The 13447-nt window shown below is 42.6% G+C and overlaps 1 protein-coding gene across 4 annotated transcripts in view; it reads right to left on the reverse strand.

The window, feature by feature from the left end:
• TSHZ2 (teashirt zinc finger homeobox 2) overlaps positions 1 to 13447 on the reverse strand; it is a 213872-nt gene that overhangs the window by 163680 nt on the left and 36745 nt on the right. The gene's annotated exons all lie outside the window — the stretch shown is intronic.

Here is a 13447-nt window from a genome sequence, read left to right on the forward strand (position 1 = left end):
GGAAGAATAAAAGAAGCTCAGGCCCAGTTTGAAGCCAACCTTGTGTCTGCAAAATTGACCCTCCCAAAACATGCAGTTGCACAGCTCTGCACAAAAGTGGGTCGATCTTATTCATTTAGAATTATATTCTTTTGCATTTTTCATTTATTTTTCATCAAAAGCTCAGACCCATGGAAATAATAGCAAAGAAAAAATGTTGCATTCAGTTCTGCAAAGAAAAAATGACAAATTTCATATTTGGGCTGACTTTAGTCATTAATTCACTAGTTAATTTTTTGTCTGATTATTTAAATGTATTTCCACTGTTGTGGCTCCAGCAATTTTAATATTTCCATACTCTTGAACTTTCTCCTCATACTTTCTGACATGGTTACAGAGTTTATCCTATTGATTTCTAAAATGAGTAAATTGTATCACAGATTACCCTAAAAATACAAGAAAAAGAAAACATTTAAGAAAAAAACCAGGTTGGTCAAATACAGAGGCAGTTCCTTCAGGAGACTTTAAAAGAAAAAAATAGAAAGTGAAGAAAAATTGGCAAAAGAAAGTTTCTGAAAAAATCTGAAGTTGAGGATAAATTTGACTGAACCTGCACCATTCCTTAAACAATGGTCTGATTTTAGAGGAGAAGAGATTGAATGTGCCAGAGAAATAACCAATCACTGCAATGAGGCTTTGCCACCTTCACTAAGGCTTCTGCCTGTCCCAGTCCCTGTGAGCTCACGCCCTCCCCAAGAGCCCCAGGAAATGCCTCCATAGGGAAATTCAGAGAGCAGAGGAACTGCAGCCCTTTCCCAGGGCTTCTTCTCTGCTGGAAATTCCCTGCACTCCCCGTGCCTGTGTGCCAGGGATGCCCCATGCAGCCCTGACCCCGCACCATTCCAAACGTGCTCAGCTCCTTTTGGGAGCATGGCTACATCATATTTATGTCAGACATTGTGTTCAAACCCTGGATTTTAATCTTAAAAACCAGTGAGAGTCTCTTTGTGGTGATTCCAACAGGCTTTGCATCAGATCTAAAACAAACCAGAAATGCTCTTCAGTTTTCTTTTTATCCTAAAAGTCATGGGCCTCTTTGAATCCCAGGACTTTTTATCAGCTTTCCAAAGTAGCCAGAAGGGTTTAAAATTGTAGAGATGAGCAGAGAGGTTTAATTTCACATCTACACAAGACACAAAAACTACCAGAGGTACAATCTACAGATGAAATAGAAAGAAATACCCATTTTTCTATGATTGAAAGAGCTGCTTATTTCCATCATATCTTAATATTTTATTCCCCAAGTTGTTGGAAACTGTCAGGCAGATGGATGAATGCTTATGAAATCAGACCTCAGGACACCGTGTATTCTACCACAGATTGGCTTCTGTGAGAATAACCCTGCGAGTGGCTGCTGCCATCAGCGGCACCAGCCTCCCACAGATGCCCTGCTCCAGGAGGGACTGCTGAGCTCAGCCCTTTTCTCACAGCTCAGCCTCGATGTCCTGTTTGGGAATCATTCCCTGGGGACGTGAGGGCACCACAGCTCCTTCCTCAGGACAGCCCCAAGCTGTGAGTGACTCCAGGTGCCGCACTGGGAACAAACCCTGCTCCACTTCTTCCAAGTGATATTTCCCTCATCCTCGTTTTGTAGCTCCCAATGACAAGGACAGAATTTTGATGAGGAGAGCTAGCTCTCACAAAGTTTATTTGTAATTTTGACTCAAAAAAAACCCCAAAAAACTCAAGGAATGATGTGCTATCACTTAAAACGGGAAATTAGCAGCAAATGGAGATCTCTTAAAGTCCCTAAAGTTGAGAAGACATCCTTTGTGTCATGGAGTACATGCTCAGTGCAATCAGCATGTTCTACACAGGTAATTACTTTTACTACTAATGGTGCCTCCCACTCAGATAAGATGTTCCAACACTACTTAATCACAAAGCTTCATTATTGCTCCACCACCTACTGGGTAAAACAATTCACATGCTCTATTCAGCGACTCTCACAAATGAGAAAAATTTATGAATATGCAAGCAAAACAGCACAGAGTCTACAGAGGAGGCACCACCCTGAATAATTGTAAAAGACCGTAGAAAGTTTGGAACATCTGCAGCTCTTTTCTCCCTTTTCCCAAAATACTCAAGAAGAAGAAGAAGAAGATTTACAAAAGAAAGAAAAAAACATCCCTTATGGTGAATTGAGACCCTGAAAGTGTTTTTGGGTTCTTCTGCTAGAGCTTCTGAAATTTCCTTGAGCCAGAACACAATGTGTAAAAATAGCTGCATTCATTGCAGTTTCGTGTTTTATTTTTGGTATTATTTTTCATTCTTTTGTGCTAACAGCATGTTACAAATTTTTTTACTACTCAATGCATCAAGAACTGACACAGAAAACAAGAACTAGGGAATAAAACCTCCCTCTTTGCAGGGTTTATGGACTCTCCTACATGGGTTCAAATGAAGAGCAGTAGTTTAGCTGAGGGATGTTATGCAGAGTGTCCTGCACGGGGATGGATTTTCAGGACCTCTCAAAAAAACAAAGCCAGCACAAATCACTTTAGAAATTACCTCAAAAAGACACATGGTGTCTTTACTATTCGTGGACGTAAAAGACAAGAAGGTGGTGTCGTGCATTAAGAGAAAAATTTGGGCCACTGAGGGCTGAATGCAGCCTTAGAGACAGTGTGTAAGACTGGGAGCCCTTGACTTGTGCCTCAGGAAACAACTTCCAACAATTCCTACACATCCCAAGTGCTCCACCTGAGTTACATCTGTGCTACCCCAAGCACTGCACGGGCAGGAATTTACAAAGGCTGAAGCTGTACCTACTATCTGTCTTCCTGTGTTTCCAAAAGTATGGCAAAACCAAAAGAACCCAGATAATTCCCAGTTCCCAGATCACCTCCTGACTGTCCAAGAGGAAGCTGTGGCAATAAAGGGGTTTTCTCCCAGCAATCAAGAACAATCTCACTGAAGGATGGGAATTCTAAGTCATCAATGGGAAGTCCAATCCTTTGCACTAAATTAAGGTGCTCTGATGAGTCCTGAGCATGCTGAAATCTGGAAGTTTGCACTTCCAGGAAGGCCAGCAAAACTCACAGCTGCATCTTCATTCCTGAGGAATATTAAGTAATGTAGTAAACCCCATGGACCTGGGTAAGGCCCAATGGAGAATTGAATAGTAGGAACTGTTGAGACAGCAACCTAAGTTCCTGTCTCTCTGACCCCCGCCCCAAAGCTTATCTCTGTAACCCTATAGGCTATGTTACCTAACCCTTACCATTAGTCAAGTTTGGATCCCCCTAACCCTATAAAAGGGGCCTGCTTTAGCCCATCCGACAGAAGAAGAGCTGCTGCTGGGACCCTTCACAGGCTCCCCCAATAAAACCATTGCTGTGGAACTGCCAGTGTCTCTTCTTCTCCTCTCTGGCGTCTGCTGCAGCCTCAGCCGAGGGCTCCCTACCTAGCAAGCAAGAGCTGAGATCCCAAGAGAGCTTGCAATCACTCTAGAGCTGATAATCACCCAGCTTGCTGAGAGGGTTGGCCCGCGGCGTCGGCCTTGGCCTAGCGCAGCTTTCGGGCACCCTGTCCCCCTGAGGACTGGGCTCCCGGGCTGTCTTGCACTGCTTGAGAATAAGGCCAGAACAGAGGCTTTATTACAAAGTAACTATAAGGAAAAGGCTTATTTTGTGAGGTAGTGAACTGCCCATGGGAAAAGCCATCATGTTTACATTGTTTACATGGCTGGGAGTCCCAATAAAACAGTGGGAAGACGTCTAACAGGGACAATGGGATTTCACAAGCATTTTGCCTTTTTGTTCTCTTAAAGTAGCATCTTTTCCTTGTGGATGGAAGAACAACTGAGAAACAGAGCAGAATTTCCATTTATTTTGGTGAAAGATTAACATGTTAAATCAATGTCATGATTCTGGACTACCTGGCTGGGTGAATCTGAGTGTTGGATGGTCAGCAGGGCAGGAATGGTCCCGGCTCTCACCCCAACTGACCACTACTGCAAACACTTCTTGCAGCTCTCTGTGTGGCCCTGTTGCACTAAGAAATGTATAAACATTTTTATTGACTCAGCCAGGAAGAACAATCTGGCTCTGAGACCAGCAGTGAAGCAGGATTAACCAGCCTCCTCCAAAAATCCTGATTTATGTTCACCATCAAAATCTTTTATTTTGGTTATTAGCAGATGGATGGAGTTTTAATTTATTCACTTCATAGCACATCAGAATAACACAAGTTGCAGAGACAGCACCTGTTCAACAGTTCATGGTTAATGAAGGAAGAGGGATGGAAGTGTGTACACACATGCAGGATGGCTCCTAAAAACGTGCAATAATCCAGTGCAATATTTCTGTTGGGACAGGAGTCTCTCAGTCGGAAAAATAGAAATTTTGGGGCTGCATAGCTCCAGGTTTTGTAAGGAGGAATGGAAGGGGTCACTGTACATGAACACTGAAAGCAAAAGTGGGAATATATAGAACTTTTATCTTGAAGAGTTACAAATAAATTAATAAAGGTAATGTAGATTAAGGAGAGGATTAAACAGAGTTTATTGTCCATAAATATTGGCAGCAGTTAATGGTCAAATGAGTAAAGCAGTAAATTTTAGCGTTTTTCACCTTTCTTCTTCCAAATTAAAAACTACAAAAGTAGATGTTATTATAATTTGAGACAACTAAACAATGAGATCGTTTTCTAACCGAGACATTGCTGTGAATTCCCCTTTTGGGGGCTGCAAGCTCAGAGGTCTCATGTTCAGAGCTGATGTGAGCTTGCACCAGGAGAGGTTAACTTACTGTTTAGGAAATTAAAGGAAATTTTTAAGCATGTGCATGTAGAGAGAAAAATAATTTAAGAAATCAAATATCCACGTGCTTTTTCGGAAAAATTAATGTATGCATTTGCTTTTTGCTAATCAAATGGAAAATTGTTTTGTTTTAATGGTTTTGAAACTTCCCCATCCCTCGAGCAAACAGTACCCATTACTTTAAACACCTCAGTGTCTAGTAATTGTTCACAAATGTGTCAGGCTACCAGTAATTTAAGTCCTGTCAGGAATAAATCTCAGACACTCACTTCTTCCAGTCAGTGACTTGAAAAAAACCCGCCCACATGTCAGTTAGAGGGAGCTGCGCGCGGTGGCTTTGTTCGAGGCTGTGTAAACAGAAAGAGCTTCCTCCTCGCTAACAACTGTTTTCTAAACCCTATATAAATGTTTATGTGAACTATCCTACAACAGCATCTAAAGCAATAAAAAGCAGGCACGTAAAAAACAATCTGTGTTGTGCTTGTTGGCAATAAATGTACAGCCAGTGGAGGCTGTAGATCCAGTTGTGAATTATTTTCTCGCAGAGGTCTGACCTCAAAACATTTAAATGTTAGACTGTAAATCAAAATGATATACTTGTGCTATCTACAGATTATTCCCCAGTTTCTGAGTTCTGCTAAATACGTGGGTCTGAAAATACTTGCACATTAATATGTAAATAAGCACTCAGGTAGAGGTATATTCCAGGGAGATATAGGGGAAAGTCAAACAATCAAAATATATGAGTGGGCATATTTTCTCCCCTATGTTATTGTTCTCTGCAAGCCACTGGGGAGTAGCCACAACCTGATGTATGACTGATGCAGCATAAGGAACAAAAAAATCACTGAAGAACAGCTACAGGGACAATTTAAAAAGACCAAACAAGGTAAAACCTGGAAAGCTTAAGGTCATGAAGTGAGATCTTCACCTGACTGACACACTCAGAGTCACTAACTTGAAATAAGGCACTCAAAGCCCTCATTCAGCTATTCTGGAAGAGCCCTAGATGTTTAAGTTTCCACCAATAAATTGTGCTAAGCACCAGGACTTCTTCTGCCTTGCCCTTCTATTGCAGTTTTGGTCCATATTGTGACAAGACACACAAGGTGAGTGTTCAATGTCCTTCTGAGTAAAGGTGACCACGTGGCCTCATTCCATAGGGGTGTTTGGAGAGGACCTTATGGATTCAGGGCTGCAACCCCCTCTGCCTTAGGCAGGAGCTCCCCACTTAGTGTATTGTATTTGCTTTCAGTGCAGGAGACTCAAGTTCAGAGCCCTCCATGGCCTGATTCCGAGTGGGGATTTGGGGAATTTTAGCTCCTCTCACAGCAAAGCCCCCAGATCCTGCCCTCCCTCCCTGCCAAGGTGAGTATCCTCCAGCCTTTCCCACTGAAACTGTTCCACTTTGTCTCCACATTTGAATATTCGTTAGGAGAGAAACTGGAAGGGGATGCTCCCACATTCTGGAGCAGCAGCCCAGCCAGCGGCCCTAATCTGTCTGTCTATCTGCTCTCATCCCCTCTTTAATATCTCTCTATGCAAAGCAGAATGGTTTGGTGGTTACTCTGCTCTCCTGGGAGGTCGGAGAACTGGCTTTGAATCCAGTTAGGCAGAGGATGGCTCCATGCTGCAGAGCAAAGCTGCTGGCAGGGTAGGGTGGGTTGGCTCCAGGCAGGGATACCTGGATGGGAACCCCAGCCAGACGTGCTTGAGCAGGCCAGAGGGCTTGGGTCTCTCTCTGATGGCTGCTTTGGATGCCTGGTCGAGAATCCTGGAATTTTCAGCTTGCTTTGAGACCTCTGCATTGCCAAATATTAACCTGGTTGGGCTACAGACTGATTGAGCCATAACCTTCACTGAGACCTCAGGGAGTTTTGCTAAATTGCACACGAAATCCTTCATGTGTACCCCAAAACCCCACTCAGTCCCCTGAGCTGGACTTTGTGAGGCACAGGCTGAGATGCCCTGAAACTCCTGGTGACCATTTTACAGATAAGGGTTAGTCAAACAATCTGGGAATAAATCTGGCACTCCAGGAACAAATAATAAGGAAGAGCTTTAAGAACTGGCACAAAGAAAGGGAAATGGCAATGATTTCTCAAACTGAAGCCTCCTGTAGCTAAAAATGTTTGTCCATGCCAGCATACGTCTTACAGGATTGAGGCCTGAGCTTCCCAGTTTGGGAAATGCTCTGAATTCAAGAGTAAAGGAGCTTTTCTGGAGGAGGGAAGGCAGGATCTGGCCCTAACCTTTCAGCCAGAATGACTCACCCTCCATTGTGCTCCATTTCTTTCTGGTGGATCGTATTATATTGTCGGATGAAAGGAATATGATGTTTGGCAGAGGGAAAAATACAGACAAACAGGGAGAGCAGATGAGGTGCTGGAGTTTAAATTGTGCTTTTCAGTTTTTATGTATCATAACTGTATGCAAGGATGCCCTGGAGCTACAATACGAGAAGAGCACTTTAAGAGGAACCAACATAAAGAAACAAATAGCAATAAATGACATAAGTGTAGCACCTACTTATCTTGCAGAGATGGAGGAGATTGGAAACAGTACAAACACTACTGGGCTCTACAAAGAGGATTTTGAAACCTAAGCATGCACACACTTAAGAGATGTATTTATGAGACAGATGCAAGGCTAGAGTAGAAATATATTCATATACACTCTGTAGGAACAAGAGAGAATGGGAGGGACACAGGAAAGAAATATTAAGGGAAAGTTTCATCGAGAATTTCTGCTTGGAATTTTCACAAGTATCCAAGCAAGCTGGAAGCTGCCTCCTAATTTTATTCTTCTCTATATTCTCTCTAGGCAATCTCTCAACCATCCTTCTGTTAATGCTTCTACCACTGACTCCCAGCTGCAATAATTTTGTGTTGTTAGGAGTGGGACCTATGAGCAAACAAAAAAGCTGGGGGAAGGGGAGTTGCTGGAGATCACAGGGTACAAAATAAACCCTGCATTTTGAGTTTGAGCCTTGATTGCACCAATATTTTTAGGATAATTTGGGACTGCTTTCCTCTCATGGGTTTGAGTTATAGGAGAAGCTTAATGGAGAAGGAAAATACGGAGATGGAACTGCAGCCTCCAACACTCCACGAAGGAAGAGGAGAGGCTGTGAAGCCATCCCTCCCCCGAGCTGTGCAGAAAGCCCTGGAGGGTGTCCCACACTGTGGAACAATCCTGAACAGCTCAGCACAGGAGATGTCAAATTCCTGCCTTGGCAGGATCAGGCTTTGGACATTCCCAAGGGAGCAGGGCTGGAGGAGAGCTGGGTGCTGCACAGTCACATGGAGCTGCACAATAAATCCTCCAGAGATGAGGAAAATCTACCAAGTTTAACTACTTAGTTCCTCATGCAAAATACTTTAAAGAAGGTTTGGTTTGTTTGGGTTTTTTCTTTTTCCAGTGAAATGAATGATGTTTTCTCAAGGAAAACCAATTTGTCAGTGAGCAAAAATATTCTGTGTGGACGGGCCTGTAACTCCTTTAATTCCCAGCCCTTGAGGGGTGAAACCTTTGCTAAATCTCTCAGAGTTCCAGAGCAACCCTTCCTGTGGGGTTTGCCCCATCCCTGAGCTGACAAACACCACAGGCCGTGCTGTGCTCCAGCCTAGGTGAGATTAGATAAGGAATTTGTGCCTCTGCGAGGGGCTCTGCTCGTGTTTGCCACGGTGTGGAAAGAACGGCCTGCACTGAATGACGCCTGATGATGATTAATGCATTATTCTGCACAGCATTAGGGTTTCTTTTCATTTGGACTGCATTGTTAGGAGTAAAATGTGATAAAATGGCTGTAACTGTTTTCCACCCTACTTTCCGCCTCCCCCTAGGACTGATAAAAATAGCATTGGAAAAATTATTGAAAAGAAGAGAGAAAAAAGGACCCTATTTTCTGCTAATGTAAGTGGGTCTAGCTCCCCTGAATTTAATGAAGCTTCATTCATTTATAGCTGAAAATAAATTTTAATAAACATTTTTTTCTTTTTTTTTTCTTTGTGGCTGCTGTTTGCTTTTCGTTCCTCCCTTGCTTTTAAGAGTTGAAAATATGGCAAATATGAAGAATTCAAATTTAATGTAAGCCAAAGCTGGGATTTCAGCCTGGATATTTTAAAACACTAAGGCAATCCTAGTAAATAACTTTCAGAAATGCAATTAAAAAAATATTGGGGAAAAAAAACATGTTGGGAAAACATGTTTTGGTCAGGGAATCTGATAACCAGCTTTGTGTGTCAGGGAAAAATGTTACTAAAATTTTTTAAATTCTGTTTCTCGTGTAAAAAGAAAAAAATAAGTTTTCGATTTTTCTAATTTTCCATGTATAAGAAATATATTTTTTCTTCCTTTAAAACACCAAGGTCCTTATCTACAAATGGGCAAGAAGGCTCTATATTCTCTAATAAAATTCCCAGAAATTCCAAGTTTATTAGAACTTTCCTTATGTGCATCTGTCTTTCCTCTCCTAAAGTTGTTATTACATTTTTTATCATCAAACACTGTCCATGTTTCCAGCTCCTCTCCTTAAGTGCTCTAAAGTTTAGAGAACAAAGAAGACCAGAGTTAATCCTATCAGAAATTTTATCTGAAATCATTCAGATAAGCCAGAATTTGTTTGAGCTTTGCTTGGAGCAAGTGACAGAGTTTCAGACACAGTAATTTGCTGTGTTTCCATTTAAAACAACTGATGCTTCCCACTTCTAACACACAGGAACATAAAATCCATGTCAGTTGTTTATCTCTGAGGATTGTGAAGTTATGGGGTTGCTGGAGTTTGATTTTTAGGCCAGTTAGGCAGGGCTTTGAATGCACAGCCACGATTCCACATCCATGTCAGGGTGCTGGATGAGTCAATGGGTAACTCCACATTTTTGCAGAAAAATTACGTTTTCTTTGCACCTGCAGTTCTGGACACAACTCCAGAAGAGAGCTCCATGAGTGATGGATGGAAGCTGTTCAAACATCCGAGCTCTGTGTTTACAGAAGTTACAACTGTTTTTTTCATCTGCTTTTCCCCTGTTTCCTACACAAGGAATACACTGGGAATAGATGTCCACCAAGGCACTTGGGCAGCAGGAATGAGGTCCTGGAAGGTGCTGTTGGTGTTCAGGTGCACTGCTGATGTCACAGATGCTGCTGGAGCAGCCCAGCTCCTGCCTCCAGCCTCAGCAGGCCGAGCAGGAGCCAGGAATAGCAGCCAGGATTTCCTGCCTTTCAGCCCAGCACATCGGGCTCTGCTGCCCCTCGTGCTGCTCCCAGCCTTGCCTCCAGCTGCTTTTGGAAGGAAACAGATGGAGTCCTGCAGGCTCTGGGGGATGGTGCCTCACCAAGCTTGGTCTCTGCATGTCCTGGGGCAGAGGGAACTGCCCACAGGGACCTGATGAGGGGCTGGAAGAGGAGTTCCCAGTGGTTAGGACTGGGAATTCTCTGCTCCTCACATCTACACAGCACAACTGTCAATAACACAGATGGGGTTTGTACCAAAGCGGGGAAAATGCTTAATTGTCCCCTTCAAACCTCAAGTACGCATTTGGAGTAAAATGTTGAAAAACACAAGGAGCTAAGAAGTGTAATAGAGGTGTCTCTTCCAAGTCATTTAATTCCACCAGCATTTTGGCATTCAAGACTCACTCATTTATAATTCCCATCCAGTTTATTTTCTACCATTGAAAAAAAAAAAACCCAAAACTCTGATGAAGTAGAAAGCAACTGCAAGGAGTGTAACTAAAGCTGAACTACAGCAGAGACAACTCTCCACTTCAGCTGGGTTTAAACTCCAGCTCAGTCACACTTGGCTCTTGTCAATTCATGTCAGATTCTTAATGTTATTTGATTTAGGACAGCCCTGCTGCTGTCCACAGGCCTTGCCAGAGAAAAGAACACAAAATAAGTTCCAGGAAGGGGGTTGAGGGGAGTTGTGAGACCTGATTACTCAAAGATCCATTTTTTGACAATGAACAGGCTTAGGGATAAAATAACATTGGAGGACAAGAAATGCCACTACGGACCTGAACCTGCAAATACTTATGGATGTGTTTTAACTTTACTACTGTGGGTCCTGCTGAAATTAATGGGAGTGCTCCAAGGGGTAAGGAAAAGCATATGCACAGGAATTTCCAGCATCAGAGACGATGTGCTTAAGACGTGAAGAGTTCCAGGGCCTCAATTTGGGAGTACTCATATGCTTGTAGTTAAAACAGGCAGGAACATTTGTAGCATTAGGGCCCAAAATCTTTGCCTTGTAAATAACAGGAGGTGGGAACCTGAAGCCAACAAAGGCAAAGAAAAGAATCCCATGATCTCACACCAACTGGGGCAACTGGTCAGGCTGGGAGTTACTGCAGAGTGGAGCTGCTCCCTCCCCTGAAACAGTGAATAAAGGTAAAATTAAGTGTATACTTAGTTTCTTTCCAGAACTGGAATGTGCAACACTTATTTTTTTTGAGTGCATTTGTTCCATTTTGAAGTGAAGTGTCAGCTCAGTCTGACAAGATTCAAGAGTCTGGAAAGATGAAAAGTCTTGGGTCCAGGGAATGGGAGCAATGCGGTCATTGCTGTTTGCTTCAGCAGAGAGGCAGATATCAAGCTGGTTTCACAGGGATCACTTCCAAATGTCAAGGAGACTGGAAAATTTTGAGATATTAGAATATGGGAATGTAAATTGGGAAATAGGGACTACATTAAATAATTTGATTATTTCCTTATTTTTGTTTCTCATTTAATACTGGCTTCAACATGATCAATCTCAAAATAATGGGATTTAATCCTTTTCATGGTCAGGTTTTTATTTTTAACACCATTCCAAACATCACAGAGAAGAAAGAATTGTGGTACGTGAACAGAAAGCTACAGAGAGCAAATGGGCTAAATAACACTAAAATATTAGTTAACAGGAGCTTTGTTGTGCAGCATGACCCAACAAACAGCAAACAGAAACATGTCCCTCACAAAAGCAATTTAAGCTCTCCTCAAAAATAAGATCCTTTGATTTTTTAGAGGCTTTGATAGGGTACAAGATGCTCAGATGTTTCAGAGAGGAGAAACACAAAAAGCCCTAGACAGATAATTTAATTCCAGAGCACCCACAGTTACCCTGCTCTGTTACAATGGAAGACAAATTTTGTGGAAATAAGTATTTCATCTGCAGGAGCCACACGGATCTAAGAGCCTTTTCCTCATGTGTTTACATTGCTCAAGTTCTTCATTTCCTCTGCCCGCAGCGGTGAATTGCACTGGAATTGAATGCACAGTAAAACTCCTATGTAGGAAAGGTTTATGCATTATGTTAAAAAGCTCTGCCTTGATAAATGGAGCCATTAGCATCTGGAATTCACTGCATCTGACGGGTCAGGCCATTCTGAAAACACTCCTTAAAAGTGTAACAAATTTGCTCAAATGCTAATGAGCTGAACCACCACACTGATCTCGTGAATGGAGCCAAATAGGTTTAAAAGTTGAAAGCATTTGTGTGTCACTGGTAGCCACACTTAGTGCTCTAAGTATATATCACTTTGCCTGGGAAAAAATTGTATGTGCTCCCAGTCTGGGGCTCCCTCCTGACAATGTGTACCAAGTGGTCATTAGAAAAGATTACTTTTTCCAACTCTAAATTTCATGTCCATGGGATTGAATACCACAGTTTTCAAAATATCAGCTATTTTAATGAAATTTTTTTTCATCTGTACTGTCATTCAACATTCTTATTCTAATAATCGACTGGTAGATGTCCCCTGCACTGCAAAGGACCTTTTTGCCTCTGGGTAATAACAGACTTTTCACCTTTTTGGTACAAAGGAAGCAGGGATGGAAAGGCAAGCAGTGAAATTTAGCCCTGTCTGTTGATGTGTGGAAAGAGGAGAGAGGGAAATGACCTCTCTGGGCAATACTTTGTTGGAAGTTGTAGTTTCCTAACAACCTTCCAGACAAAGGCACAGCAGCCAGCAGTGGATAACTTGGTAGCAAACCGCTGTTAAGACAGCAAGAAAACCTCACCTGAAATGTGTGTGTAGTTCTTTTTAAAAAGTCAACAGAAAATGTTTTTGTTAGAGCACAGGAGAAGCCAGAAATGTGCAACCAGAAAATCTAAACTGAGTCTATGGTCTGGTTCTACTCCTTAGTCAAGCCCAAGCAGCTGCAGCCAAATTCTATACTGCATGACAAAGATGTTTAATGAAATGATATACAGAGTGACAGGAGACCACCAGGAAAATAATGAAAATAATGGCAGATTATTTTCCTTGGCTTCTCCTCCGCCTTGGCTCATCCCTGCTCCCAGGCATGGGGCTGAGCTGCAGTGAGGAGCTGGGCAGTCTGAGTGCCCTGCCTTGGCCTGCCATGGCCAGGGGTCAGGCACAGCTCTCCAGCCAGGAGCTCCCTGAGCTGGGGGCACTCGGAGCGTTCCCGGATTCCCCCTTCTCTGTTCCAGACACACTCACACAGCAGCACTGAATTCTTCCAGAAATAAACCCACCCTCCCCCTCCGCTCAAACACGGAGCAGAGCTTTAATCACATTCTACAGGTGCTGGGCCACAAGGTATTTTTTGTGCACAGAACTTGCTGACCAAAAATGATATTCAAGGTCGTAATTATTCACAGATGAGGGGTGAGTTTTGTAAATGTTTTTATGAGAGAAAAAA

Source organism: Molothrus ater, chromosome 17 (assembly GCF_012460135.2).
Source record: "Molothrus ater isolate BHLD 08-10-18 breed brown headed cowbird chromosome 17, BPBGC_Mater_1.1, whole genome shotgun sequence".
NCBI lineage: Eukaryota > Metazoa > Chordata > Aves > Passeriformes > Icteridae > Molothrus > Molothrus ater.